This window comes from Plectropomus leopardus, chromosome 15 (genome assembly GCF_026936395.1).
Source record: "Plectropomus leopardus strain MGB_pleo_1.0 chromosome 15, ASM2693639v1, whole genome shotgun sequence".
Classification (NCBI taxonomy): Eukaryota; Metazoa; Chordata; class Actinopteri; order Perciformes; family Serranidae; genus Plectropomus; species Plectropomus leopardus.
In genome coordinates, this window is record NC_142190.1 from 25,766,172 (window position 1) to 25,780,695 (window position 14,524).

Here is a 14,524-nt window from a genome sequence, read left to right on the forward strand (position 1 = left end):
ATTGTAACATGCACTTTAGACCAAACACTGTATATCATTTAAAAGGGTCCATTGTGCTTTGCATACAGAGTAATATGAAAATAATTTATTTAAATGTTTGGGTTTTTTTAAGTTTTTCTTTGTTTAAGACAGAAAGCAGCTGTTACCTGGGCCATTAAGGTATGACCTTCAGCATGTGCACCTCACAGTAACACAGTTTTGTGCTTTGGATAAATGAATGCGTCATTTAAAAAGTCAAACATACTGATATAATAGCCTGAAGCTGATACAGGACTTCCAAAGGGAAATGAAGGAGAGGGTTTTTTTTTTTCTACACACAGATAATGTTTGGCTGAAGGCGATGGCTTTGTTTATTCTTTGATTTTATCGTTGAATGTTCAGTAATTCACAGCATTGCTAAATTCACGTCACAGTTCAGTTCAGCAGATAAGAACTTAAGAAAATCCATACATGTGTAATCATTAGAAGCCCTAAAGAGAACTCAATGATTTTATTCTTGAGTAATCATGAAAAAAATCATGTCAATTTTTGTGTTGCGTTGCCATTGGTGAACTTGTCAGGTGCCACAGTCACCTCAGTGACTGAGGTGACTGTAAAAAGGTGACTGAAAAAAAATTGTTTGAAAAAATAATTAAAGAATTTGAAAAAGATTTTTGATATATAACACTGACTTTTGATCATATAACACTGAAGGTTATATGATATTCCTCAAGACATACTGTGGTATGATTTTCTTATTTTTTGAATGAGATACTGTGCTATGATGTTTTCTCAATTTTTGAACAAAGTACTATATTATGACATTTTAATGACTTTTTAAAACAACAAACTACACTATGATGAGATTTTTTTAAAAGACATAGTACACAATGATGAATTTCGGTTTTGTTTTCAGCATGCTATTTTATGGTGTTTTTGGCCATTTTTGCAACATCCTATGCTATGGCGTGTCTTGGGAACGATTTTATGTGGTTTTCAGCTGTTTTTTAGAAATGTCATATTTTTACATTTTTTGCCAAACTAGAGAGACATTTTCAATCCTTTTTTTTAAGATGCTATGTTATGACTTTTTGGTGCGTGGTGCGACTCTATCACCTTTAATAAGCAGGTTCGAGACCTTTTTTAGACATCAAAATTTCAGACTTTTTGCCATACTAAAGTATGCGACTTTGGGTCGTTTTTTGAAACATGCTATATTATGACTTTTGGCCTTTTTTGGCCCTGTTTTCAACATGCTATGCTATGGCACGTCTCTGAGCTATAATAAGCGGTTTTTGAGCCATTTTTGGGACATATCAAAATTTGAGATTTTTGACATACTCTATAGTATGTGATTTTATTCCATTTGTGGAACATGCTCTTTTTTGCCTTTTTTTTTTTTTTTTTTTTTTGTGCCTTTTTTGGCCCTGTTTTCAACATACTACAGTATGCGATTTTTGGCCATTTTTTCAACATGCTATATCATGACTTTTTGGCCATTTTTAGGCCCTGTTTTGAACATGGTATGCTATGGCATGTCTATTGACCTATAATAAGCATGTTTCAGCCATTTTTTGGGACATGTCAAAATTTGAGATTTTTGCCATTCTATTGTATGCGATTTTTTTCCATTTTTTCAACATGCTATATTATGACTTTTTGGCCGTTTTTTGGTCCTGTTTTCAGCATGGTATTCTATGGTGTGTCTCTTTGACATATATTAAGCGTTTTTCAGCCATTTTTGGGACATGTCAAAATTTGTGATTTTTAGCCATTTTTTCAACATGCTATATAATGACTTTCTTGCCTTTTTTTGGTCCCGTTTTCAACATGCTGTGTTATGGCACATTTCTGTGAGCTATAATAAGTGGTTTACAGCCATATTTAGGACATGTCAAAATTTGACAATTTTGCAATACTATTTTTTTCCCATTTTTTCAACATGCTTTTTTATGACTCTTTGACTGTTTTTTGGCCCTGTTTTCAATATGGTATGTTATGGCGCGTCATTTTCGTTCATTTTTTCAACATGCCAAATTATTGTGTTTTTGGCCCCTTTTGCAACTTTCTATTCTATGGCGTGACTTGGAAGGCAATTTAAAGTAGTTTAATGATGTTTTCAGCAGTTTTTGGGACATGTCATTTTTTGACATTTTTGCCATACTATAGCCTTGCATTTTCGGTCATTTTTTCAACATGCCAAATTATGGTATTTTTGGCCCTTTTTGTGCCTTTCATTGCTAAGATTTGTCTTGGAAGGCTATTTAAAGTTGTTTAATGTCATTTTTAGCAGTTTTTGGGACATGTCATTTTTTGACATTTTGCCATACTATAGCCTTGCATTTTTCGGTCATTTTTTCAACATGCCAAATCGTCTTATTTTTAGCCCTTTTTGCGTCTTTCAATGCTATGGCGTGTCTTGGAAGGCTATTTAAAGTCGTTTAATGTGGTTTTCAGCAGTTTTTGGGACATGTCATTTTTTGACATTTTTGCCATACTATAGCCTTGCATTTTGGTGATTTTTTCAACATGCCAAATTATGGTGTTTTTGGCCCGTTTTTGCAACTTTCTATTCTATGGCGTGACTTGGAAGGCAATTTAAAGTAGTTTAATGTGTTTTTTTGCAGTTTTTCGGAAATGTCATTTTTTGACATTTTTGCCATACTATAGCCTTGCATTTTTCGGTCATTTTTTGAACATGCCAAATTGTCTTGTTTTTAGCCCTTTTTGCATCTTTCAATGCTATGGCGTTTCTTGGAAGGCTATTCAAAGTCATTTCATGTCGTTTTTAGCAGTTTTTGGGACATGTCATTTTTTGACATTTTTGCCATACTATAGCCTTGCATTTTTGGTGATTTTTTTCAACATGCAAAATTATGGTGTTTTTGGCCCTTTTTGCAACTTTCTATTCTATAGCATGACTTAGAAGGCTATTTCAAGCCGTTTACTGTCATTTTCAGCAGTTTTTGGGACATGTCATTTTTTGACATTTTTGCCATACTATAGCCTTGCATTTTGGTGATTTTTTCAACATGCCAAATTATGGTGTTTTTGGCCCTTTTTTGCAACTTTCTATTCTATGGCGTGACTTGGAAGGCAATTTAAAGTAGTTGGAAGGCTATTCAAAGTCATTTCATGTCGTTTTTAAGCAGTTTTTGGGACATGTCATTTTTTGACATTTTTGCCATACTATAGCCTTGCATTTTTGGTGATTTTTTCAACATGCCAAATTACGGTGTTTTTGGCCCTTTTTGCAACTTTCTATTCTATAGCATGACTTAGAAGGCTATTTCAAGCCGTTTACTGTCATTTTCAGCAGTTTTTGGGACATGTCATTTTTTGACATTTTTGCCATACTATAGCCTTGCATTTTTCGGTCATTTTTTGAACATGCCAAATTGTCTTGTTTTTAGCCCTTTTTGCATCTTTCAATGCTATGGCGTTTCTTGGAAGGCTATTCAAAGTCATTTCATGTCGTTTTTAGCAGTTTTTGGGACATGTCATTTTTTGACATTTTTGCCATACTATAGCCTTGCATTTTTGGTGATTTTTTTCAACATGCCAAATTATGGTGTTTTTGGCCCTTTTTGCAACTTTCTATTCTATGGCGTGTTTAGAAACGCTATTTAAAGTCATTCAATGTCATTTTCAGCAGTTTTTGGGACATGTCATTTTTTGACATTTTTGCCATACTATAGCCTTGCATTTTTCGGTCATTTTTTGAACATGCCAAATTGTCTTGTTTTTAGCCCTTTTTGCATCTTTCAATGCTATGGCGTTTCTTGGAAGGCTATTCAAAGTCATTTCATGTCGTTTTTAGCAGTTTTTGGGACATGTCATTTTTTGACATTTTTGCCATACTATAGCCTTGCATTTTTGGTGATTTTTTTCAACATGCCAAATTATGGTGTTTTTGGCCCTTTTTGCAACTTTCTATTCTATGGCATGACTTGGAAGGCAATTTAAAGTCATTCAATGTCATTTTCAGCAGTTTTTGGGACATGTCATTTTTTGAGATTTTTGCCATACTATAGCCTTGCATTTTTGGTGATTTTTTCAACATGCCAAATTTTCTTGTTTTTAGCCCTTTTTGCAACTTTCTATTCTATGGCATGTTTAGAAACGCTATTTAAAGTCGTTTAATGTGGTTTTCAGCAGTTTTTGGGACATGTCATTTTTTGACATTTTTGCCAGACTATACCCTTGCATTTTCCTTCATTTTTTCAACATGCCAAATTATGGTGTTTTTGGCCCTTTTTGCAACTTTCTATTCTATGGCATGACTTGGAAGGCAATTTAAAGTAGTTTAATGTGTTTTTTTGCAGTTTTTGGGACATGTCATTTTTTGACATTTTTGCCATACTATAGCCTTGCATTTTCTGTCATTTTTTCAACATGTGAAATTATGGTGTTTTTGGCCCTTTTTGTAACTTTCTATTCTATGGCATGTTTAGAAACGCTATTTAAAGTCATTTAATGTCATTTTCAGCAGTTTTTGGGACATGTCATTTTTTGACATTTTTGCCATACAATAGCCTTGCATTTTCGGTCATTCTTTCAACATGCCAAATTATGGTGTTTTTGGCCCTTTTTGCAACTTTCTATTCTATGGTGTGACTTGGAAGGCAATTTAAAGTAGTTTAATGAAGTTTTCAGCAGTTTTTGGGACATGTCATTTTTTGACATTTTTGCCATACTATAGCCTTGCATTTTTGGTGATTTTTTCAACATGCCAAATTATGGTGTTTTTGGCCCTTTTTGCAACTTTCTATTCTGTAGCATGACTTGGAAGGCTATTTAAAGCCGTTTACTGTCATTTTCAGCAGTTTTTGGGACATGTCATTTTTTGACATTTTTGCCATACTATAGCCTTGCATTTTCGGTCATTTTTTCAACATGCCAAATTATGGTGTTTTTGGCCCTTTTTGCAACTTTCTATTCTATGGTGTGACTTGGAAGGCAATTTAAAGTAGTTTAATGAAGTTTTCAGCAGTTTTTGGGACATGTCATTTTTTGACATTTTTGCCATACTATAGCCTTGCATTTTTGGTGATTTTTTCAACATGCCAAATTATGGTGTTTTTGGCCCTTTTTGCGTCTTTCAATGGTATGGCATGTCTTGGAATGCTATTTAAAGTCATTTAATGTGGTTTTCAGCAGTTTTTGGGACATGTCATTTTTTGACATTTTTGCCATACTATAGCCTTGCATTTTCGGTCATTTTTTCAACATGCCAAATTATGGTGTTTTTGGCCCTTTTTGCGTCTTTCAATGGTATGGCATGTCTTGGAAGGCAATTTAAAGTCGTTTAATGTGGTTTTCAGCAGTTTTTGGGACATGTCATTTTTTGACATTTTTGCCATACTATAGCCTTGCATTTTCGGTCATTTTTTCAACATGCCAAATTATGGTGTTTTTGGCCCTTTTTGCGTCTTTCAATGGTATGGCATGTCTTGGAAGGCAATTTAAAGTCATTTAATGTGGTTTTCAGCAGTTTTAGGGACATGTCATTTTTTGACATTTTTGCCATACTATAGCCTTGCATTTTCGGTCATTTTTTCAACATGCCAAATTATGGTGTTTTTGGCCCTTTTTGCATCTTTCAATACTATGGCGTGTCTTGGAAGGCTATTTAAAGTCATTTCATGTCGTTTTTAGCAGTTTTTGGGACATGTCATTTTTTAACATTTTTGCCATACTATAGCCTTGCATTTTTCGGCCATTTTTTCAACATGCCAAATTATGGTGTTTTTGGCCCTTATTGCATCTTTAAATGCTATGGCGTTTCTTGGAAGGCTATTCAAAGTCATTTCATGTCGTTTTTAGCAGTTTTTGGGACATGTCATTTTTTGACATTTTTGCCATACTATAGCCTTGCATTTTTCAATCATTTTTTGAACATGCAAAATTATGGTGTTTTTGGCCCTTTTTGCATCTTTCAATGCTATGGCGTTTCTTGGAAGGCTATTCAAAGTCATTTCATGTCGTTTTTAGCAGTTTTTGGGACATGTCATTTTTTGACATTTTTGCCATACTATAGCCTTGCATTTTCGGCCATTTTTTCAACATGTCAAATTATGGTGTTTTTGGCCCTTTTTGCATCTTTCAATGCTATGGCGTGTCTTGGAAGGCTATTTAAAGTCATTTCATGTCGTTTTTAGCAGTTTTTGGGACATGTCATTTTTTGACATTTTTGCCATACTATAGCCTTGCATTTTTGGTCATTTTTTCAACATGCCAAATTATGGTGTTTTTGGCCCTTTTTGCAACTTTCTATTCTATAGCATGTCTTGGAAGGCTATTCAAAGTCGTTTAATGTGGTTTTCAGCAGTTTTTGGGACATGTCATTTTTTGACATTTTTGCCATACTATAGCCTTACATTTTCGGTCATTTTTTGAACATGCCAAATTATGGTGTTTTTGGCCCTTTTTGCAACTTTCAATGCTATGGCGTTTCTTGGAAGGCTATTCAAAGTCATTTCATGTCGTTTTTAGCAGTTTTTGGGACATGTCATTTTTTTGACATTTTTGCCATACTATAGCCTTGCATTTTCGGTCATTTTTTCAACATGCAAAATTATGGTGTTTTTGGCCCTTTTTGCATCTTTCAATGCTATGGCGTTTCTTGGAAGGCTATTCAAAGTCATTTCATGTTGTTTTTAGCAGTTTTTGGGACATGTCATTTTTTGACATTTTTGCCATACTATAGCCTTGCATTTTTCGTTCATCTTTTCAACATGCCAAATTATGGTGTTTTTGGCCCTTTTTGCAACTTTCTATTCTATGGCGTGTTTAGAAACGCTATTTAAAGTCGTTTAATGTGGTTTTCAGCAGTTTTTGGGACATGTCATTTTTTGACATTTTTGCCATACTGTAGCCTTGCATTTTCGGCCATTTTTTCAACATGTCAAATTATGGTGTTTTTGGCCCTTTTTGCATCTTTCAATGCTACGGCGTTTCTTGGAAGGCTATTCAAAGTCATTTCATGTCGTTTTTAGCAGTTTTTGGGACATGTCATTTTTTGACATTTTTGCCATACTATAGCCTTGCATTTTCGGTCATTTTTTCAACATGCAAAATTCTGGTGTTTTTGGCCCTTTTTGCATCTTTCAATGCTATGGCGTTTCTTGGAAGGCTATTCAAAGTCATTTCATGTCGTTTTTAGCAGTTTTTGGGACATGTCATTTTTTGCCATTTTTGCCATACTATAGCCTTGCATTTTTCGGCCATTTTTTCAACATGTCAAATTATGGTGTGTTTGGCCCTTTTTGCATCTTTCAATGCTACGGCGTTTCTTGGAAGGCTATTCAAAGTCATTTCATGTCGTTTTTAGCAGTTTTTGGGACATGTCATTTTTTGACATTTTTGCCATACTATAGCCTTGCATTTTTCGGTCATTTTTTCAACATGCAAAATTATGGTGTTTTTGGCCCTTTTTGCATCTTTCAATGCTATGGCGTTTCTTGGAAGGCTATTCAAAGTCATTTCATGTCGTTTTTAGCAGTTTTTGGGACATGTCATTTTTTGACATTTTTGCCATACTATAGCCTTGCATTTTCGGCCATTTTTTCAACATGCCAAATTATGGTGTTTTTGGCCCTTTTTGCAACTTTCTATTCTATGGCGTGACTTGGAAGGCAATTTAAAGTAGTTTAATGTGTTTTTTTGCAGTTTTTGGGACATGTCACTTTTTTGACATTTTTGCCATACTATAGCCTTGCATTTTCGGCCATTTTTTCAACATGCCAAATTATGGTGTTTTTGGCCCTTTTTGCAACTTTCTATTCTATGGCGTGTTTAGAAACGCTATTTAAAGTCGTTTAATGTGGTTTTCACCAGTTTTTGGGACATGTCATTTTTTGACATTTTTGCCATACTATAGCCTTGCATTTTCGGCCATTTTTTCAACATGTCAAATTATGGTGTTTTTGGCCCTTTCTGCATCTTTCAATGCTATGGCGTTTCTTGGAAGGCTATTCAAAGTCATTTCATGTCATTTTTAGCAGTTTTTGGGACATGTCATTTTTTGACATTTTTACCATACTATAGCCTTGCATTTTTGGTGATTTTTTCAACATGCCAAATTATGGTGTTTTTGGCCCTTTTTGCAACTTTCTATTCTATGGCGTGACTTGGAAGGCAATTTAAAGTAGTTTAATGTGTTTTTTTGCAGTTTTTGGGACATGTCACTTTTTTGACATTTTTGCCATACTATAGCCTTGCATTTTCGGCCATTTTTTCAACATGTCAAATTATGGTGTTTTTGGCCCTTTTTGCAACTTTCTATTCTATGGCGTGTTTAGAAACGCTATTTAAAGTCGTTTAATGTGGTTTTCAGCAGTTTTTGGGACATGTCATTTTTTGACATTTTTGCCATACTATAGCCTTGCATTTTTCGGTCATTTTTTCAACATGTCAAATTATGGTGTTTTTGGCCCTTTTTGCATCTTTCAATGCTATGGCGTTTCTTGGAAGGCTATTTAAAGTCATTCAATGTCATTTTCAGCAGTTTTTGGGACATGTCATTTTTTGACATTTTTGCCATACTATAGCCTTGCATTTTTCGGTCATTTTTTCAACATGCAAAATTATGGTGTTTTTGGCCCTTTTTGCAACTTTCTATTCTATAGCATGACTTGGAAGGCTATTTAAAGCCGTTTACTGTCATTTTCAGCAGTTTTTTGGACATGTCATTTTTTGACATTTTTGCCATACTATAGCCTTGCATTTTTCGGTCATTTTTTCAACATGTCAAATTATGGTGTTTTTGGCCCTTTTTGCAACTTTCTATTCTATGGCGTGACTTGGAAGGCAATTTAAAGTAGTTTAATGTGTTTTTTTGCAGTTTTTGGGACATGTCATTTTTTGACATTTTTGCCATACTATAGCCTTGCATTTTCGGCCATTTTTTCAACATGTCAAATTATGGTGTTTTTGGCCCTTTTTGCAACTTTCTATTCTATGGCGTGTTTAGAAACGCAATTTAAAGTCATTCAATGTCATTTTCAGCAGTTTTTGGGACATGTCATTTTTTGACATTTTTGCCATACTATAGCCTTGCATTTTTCGGTCATTTTTTCAACATGCAAAATTATGGTGTTTTTGGCCCTTTTTGCAACTTTCTATTCTATAGCATGACTTGGAAGGCTATTTAAAGCCGTTTACTGTCATTTTCAGCAGTTTTTTGGACATGTCATTTTTTGACATTTTTGCCATACTATAGCCTTGCATTTTTGGTCATTTTTTGAACGTGCCAAATTATGGTGTTTTTGGCCCTTTTTGCATCTTTCAATGCTATAGCGTTTCTTGGAAGGCTATTCAAAGTCATTTCATGTCGTTTTTAGCAGTTTTTGGGACATGTCATTTTTTGACATTTTTGCCATACTATAGCCTTGCATTTTTCGGTCATTTTTTCAACATGCAAAATTATGGTGTTTTTGGCCCTTTTTGCATCTTTCAATGCTATGGCGTTTCTTGGAAGGCTATTCAAAGTCATTTCATGTCGTTTTTAGCAGTTTTTGGGACATGTCATTTTTTGACATTTTTACCATACTATAGCCTTGCATCTTTGGTGATTTTTTCAACATGCCAAATTATGGTGTTTTTGGCCCTTTTTGCAACTTTCTATTCTATAGCATGTCTTGGAAGGCAATTTAAAGTAGTTTAATGTGTTTTTTTGCAGTTTTTGGGACATGTCACTTTTTTGACATTTTTGCCATACTATAGCCTTGCATTTTCGGCCATTTTTTCAACATGTCAAATTATGGTGTTTTTGGCCCTTTTTGCATCTTTCAATGCTATGGCGTGTCTTGGAAGGCTATTTAAAGTCATTTCATGTCGTTTTTAGCAGTTTTTGGGACATGTCATTTTTTGACATTTTTGCCATACTATAGCCTTGCATTTTCGGTCATTTTTTCAACATGCAAAATGATGGTGTTTTTGGCCCTTTTTGCATCTTTCAATGCTATGGCGTTTCTTGGAAGGCTATTCAAAGTCATTTCATGTCATTTTTAGCAGTTTTTGGGACATGTCATTTTTTGACATTTTTACCATACTATGGCCTTGCATTTTTGGTGATTTTTTCAACATGCCAAATTATGGTGTTTTTGGCCCTTTTTGCAACTTTCTATTCTATGGCGTGACTTGGAAGGCAATTTAAAGTAGTTTAATGTGTTTTTTTGCAGTTTTTGGGACATGTCATTTTTTGACATTTTTGCCATACTATAGCCTTGCATTTTCGGCCATTTTTTCAACATGTCAAATTATGGTGTTTTTGGCCCTTTTTGCAACTTTCTATTCTATGGCGTGACTTGGAAGGCTATTTAAAGTAGTTTAATGTGTTTTTTTGCAGTTTTTGGGACATGTCATTTTTTGACATTTTTGCCATACTATAGCCTTGCATTTTCGGCCATTTTTTCAACATGTCAAATTATGGTGTTTTTGGCCCTTTTTGCAACTTTCTATTCTATGGCGTGTTTAGAAACGCAATTTAAAGTCATTCAATGTCATTTTCAGCAGTTTTTGGGACATGTCATTTTTTGACATTTTTGCCATACTATAGCCTTGCATTTTCGGTCATTTTTTCAACATGCCAAATTATGGTGTTTTTGGCCCTTTTTGCATCTTTCAACGCTATGGCGTGTCTTGGAAGGCTATTTAAAGTCATTCAATGTCATTTTCAGCAGTTTTTGGGACATGTCATTTTTTGACATTTTTGCCATACTATAGCCTTGCATTTTTGGTCATTTTTTGAACGTGCCAAATTATGGTGTTTTTGGCCCTTTTTGCATCTTTCAATGCTATAGCGTTTCTTGGAAGGCTATTCAAAGTCATTTCATGTCGTTTTTAGCAGTTTTTGGGACATGTCATTTTTTGACATTTTTGCCATACTATAGCCTTGCATTTTTCGGTCATTTTTTCAACATGCCAAATTATGGTGTTTTTGGCCCTTTTTGCATCTTTCAACGCTATGGCGTGTCTTGGAAGGCTATTTAAAGTCATTCAATGTCATTTTCAGCAGTTTTTGGGACATGTCATTTTTTGACATTTTTGCCATACTATAGCCTTGCATTTTTCGGTCATTTTTTCAACATGCAAAATTATGGTGTTTTTGGCCCTTTTTGCAACTTTCTATTCTATAGCATGACTTGGAAGGCTATTTAAAGCCGTTTACTGTCATTTTCAGCAGTTTTTTGGACATGTCATTTTTTGACATTTTTGCCATACTATAGCCTTGCATTTTTGGTCATTTTTTGAACGTGCCAAATTATGGTGTTTTTGGCCCTTTTTGCATCTTTCAATGCTATAGCGTTTCTTGGAAGGCTATTCAAAGTCATTTCATGTCGTTTTTAGCAGTTTTTGGGACATGTCATTTTTTGACATTTTTGCCATACTATAGCCTTGCATTTTCGGCCATTTTTTCAACATGTCAAATTATGGTGTTTTTGGCCCTTTTTGCAACTTTCTATTCTATGGCGTTTTTAGAAACGCTATTTAAAGTAGTTTAATGACGTTTTCAGCAGTTTTTGGGACATGTCATTTTTTGACATTTTTGCCATACTATAGCCTTGCATTTTCGGCCATTTTTTCAACATGTCAAATTATGGTGTTTTTGGCCCTTTTTGCATCTTTCAATGCTATGGCGTGTCTTGGAAGGCTATTTAAAGTCATTTCATGTCGTTTTTAGCAGTTTTTGGGACATGTCATTTTTTGACATTTTTGCCATACTATAGCCTTGCATTTTCGGTCATTTTTTCAACATGCAAAATGATGGTGTTTTTGGCCCTTTTTGCATCTTTCAATGCTATGGCGTTTCTTGGAAGGCTATTCAAAGTCATTTCATGTCATTTTTAGCAGTTTTTGGGACATGTCATTTTTTGACATTTTTACCATACTATAGCCTTGCATTTTTGGTGATTTTTTCAACATGCCAAATTATGGTGTTTTTGGCCCTTTTTGCAACTTTCTATTCTATGGCGTGACTTGGAAGGCAATTTAAAGTAGTTTAATGTGTTTTTTTGCAGTTTTTGGGACATGTCATTTTTTGACATTTTTGCCATACTATAGCCTTGCATTTTCGGCCATTTTTTCAACATGTCAAATTATGGTGTTTTTGGCCCTTTTTGCAACTTTCTATTCTATGGCGTGACTTGGAAGGCAATTTAAAGTAGTTTAATGTGTTTTTTTGCAGTTTTTGGGACATGTCATTTTTTGACATTTTTGCCATACTATAGCCTTGCATTTTCGGCCATTTTTTCAACATGTCAAATTATGGTGTTTTTGGCCCTTTTTGCAACTTTCTATTCTATGGCGTGACTTGGAAGGCAATTTAAAGTAGTTTAATGTGTTTTTTTGCAGTTTTTGGGACATGTCATTTTTTGACATTTTTGCCATACTATAGCCTTGCATTTTCGGCCATTTTTTCAACATGTCAAATTATGGTGTTTTTGGCCCTTTTTGCAACTTTCTATTCTATGGCGTGTTTAGAAACGCTATTTAAAGTCATTCAATGTCATTTTCAGCAGTTTTTGGGACATGTCATTTTTTGACATTTTTGCCATACTATAGCCTTGCATTTTCGGTCATTTTTTCAACATGCCAAATTATGGTGTTTTTGGCCCTTTTTGCATCTTTCAACGCTATGGCGTGTCTTGGAAGGCTATTTAAAGTCATTCAATGTCATTTTCAGCAGTTTTTGGGACATGTCATTTTTTGACATTTTTGCCATACTATAGCCTTGCATTTTTCGGTCATTTTTTCAACATGCAAAATTATGGTGTTTTTGGCCCTTTTTGCAACTTTCTATTCTATAGCATGACTTGGAAGGCTATTTAAAGCCGTTTACTGTCATTTTCAGCAGTTTTTTGGACATGTCATTTTTTGACATTTTTGCCATACTATAGCCTTGCATTTTTGGTCATTTTTTGAACGTGCCAAATTATGGTGTTTTTGGCCCTTTTTGCATCTTTCAATGCTATAGCGTTTCTTGGAAGGCTATTCAAAGTCATTTCATGTCGTTTTTAGCAGTTTTTGGGACATGTCATTTTTTGACATTTTTGCCATACTATAGCCTTGCATTTTCGGCCATTTTTTCAACATGTCAAATTATGGTGTTTTTGGCCCTTTTTGCATCTTTCAATGCTATGGCGTGTCTTGGAAGGCTATTTAAAGTCATTTCATGTCGTTTTTAGCAGTTTTTGGGACATGTCATTTTTTGACATTTTTGCCATACTATAGCCTTGCATTTTCGGTCATTTTTTCAACATGCAAAATGATGGTGTTTTTGGCCCTTTTTGCATCTTTCAATGCTATGGCGTTTCTTGGAAGGCTATTCAAAGTCATTTCATGTCATTTTTAGCAGTTTTTGGGACATGTCATTTTTTGACATTTTTACCATACTATAGCCTTGCATTTTTGGTGATTTTTTCAACATGCCAAATTATGGTGTTTTTGGCCCTTTTTGCAACTTTCTATTCTATGGCGTGACTTGGAAGGCAATTTAAAGTAGTTTAATGTGTTTTTTTGCAGTTTTTGGGACATGTCATTTTTTGACATTTTTGCCATACTATAGCCTTGCATTTTCGGCCATTTTTTCAACATGTCAAATTATGGTGTTTTTGGCCCGTTTTGAAACTTTCTATTCTATGGCGTGTTTAGAAACGCTATTTAAAGTCATTCAATGTCATTTTCAGCAGTTTTTGGGACATGTCATTTTTTGACATTTTTGCCATACTATAGCCTTGCATTTTCGGTCATTTTTTCAACATGCCAAATTATGGTGTTTTTGGCCCTTTTTGCATCTTTCAACGCTATGGCGTGTCTTGGAAGGCTATTTAAAGTCATTTCATGTCGTTTTCAGCAGTTTTTGGGACATGTCATTTTTTGACATTTTTGCCATACTATAGCCTTGCATTTTTCGATCATTTTTTCAACATGCCAAATTATGGTGTTTTTGGCCCTTTTTGCATCTTTCAATGCTATGGCGTTTCTTGGAAGGCTATTCAAAGTCATTTCATGTCGTTTTTAGCAGTTTTTGGGACATGTCATTTTTTGACATTTTTGCCATACTATAGCCTTGCATTTTTGGTCATTTTTTCAACATGCCAAATTATGGTGTTTTTGGCCCCTTTTGCAACTTTCTATTCTATAGCATGTCTTGGAAGGCTATTTAAAGTAGTTTAATGTGGTTTTTAGCAGTTTTTGGGACATGTCATTTTTTGACATTTTTGCCATACTATAGCCTTGCATTTTTCGGTCATTTTTTCAACATGCAAAATTATGGTGTTTTTGGCCCTTTTTGCATCTTTCAATGCTATGGCGTTTCTTGGAAGGCTATTCAAAGTCATTTCATGTCGTTTTTAGCAGTTTTTGGGACATGTCATTTTTTGACATTTTTGCCATACTATAGCCTTGCATTTTTGGTGATTTTTTCAACATGCCAAATTATGGTGTTTTTGGCCCTTTTTGCAACTTTCTATTCTATGGCGTGACTTGGAAGGCAATTTAAAGTAGTTTAATGTGTTTTTTTGCAGTTTTTGGGACATGT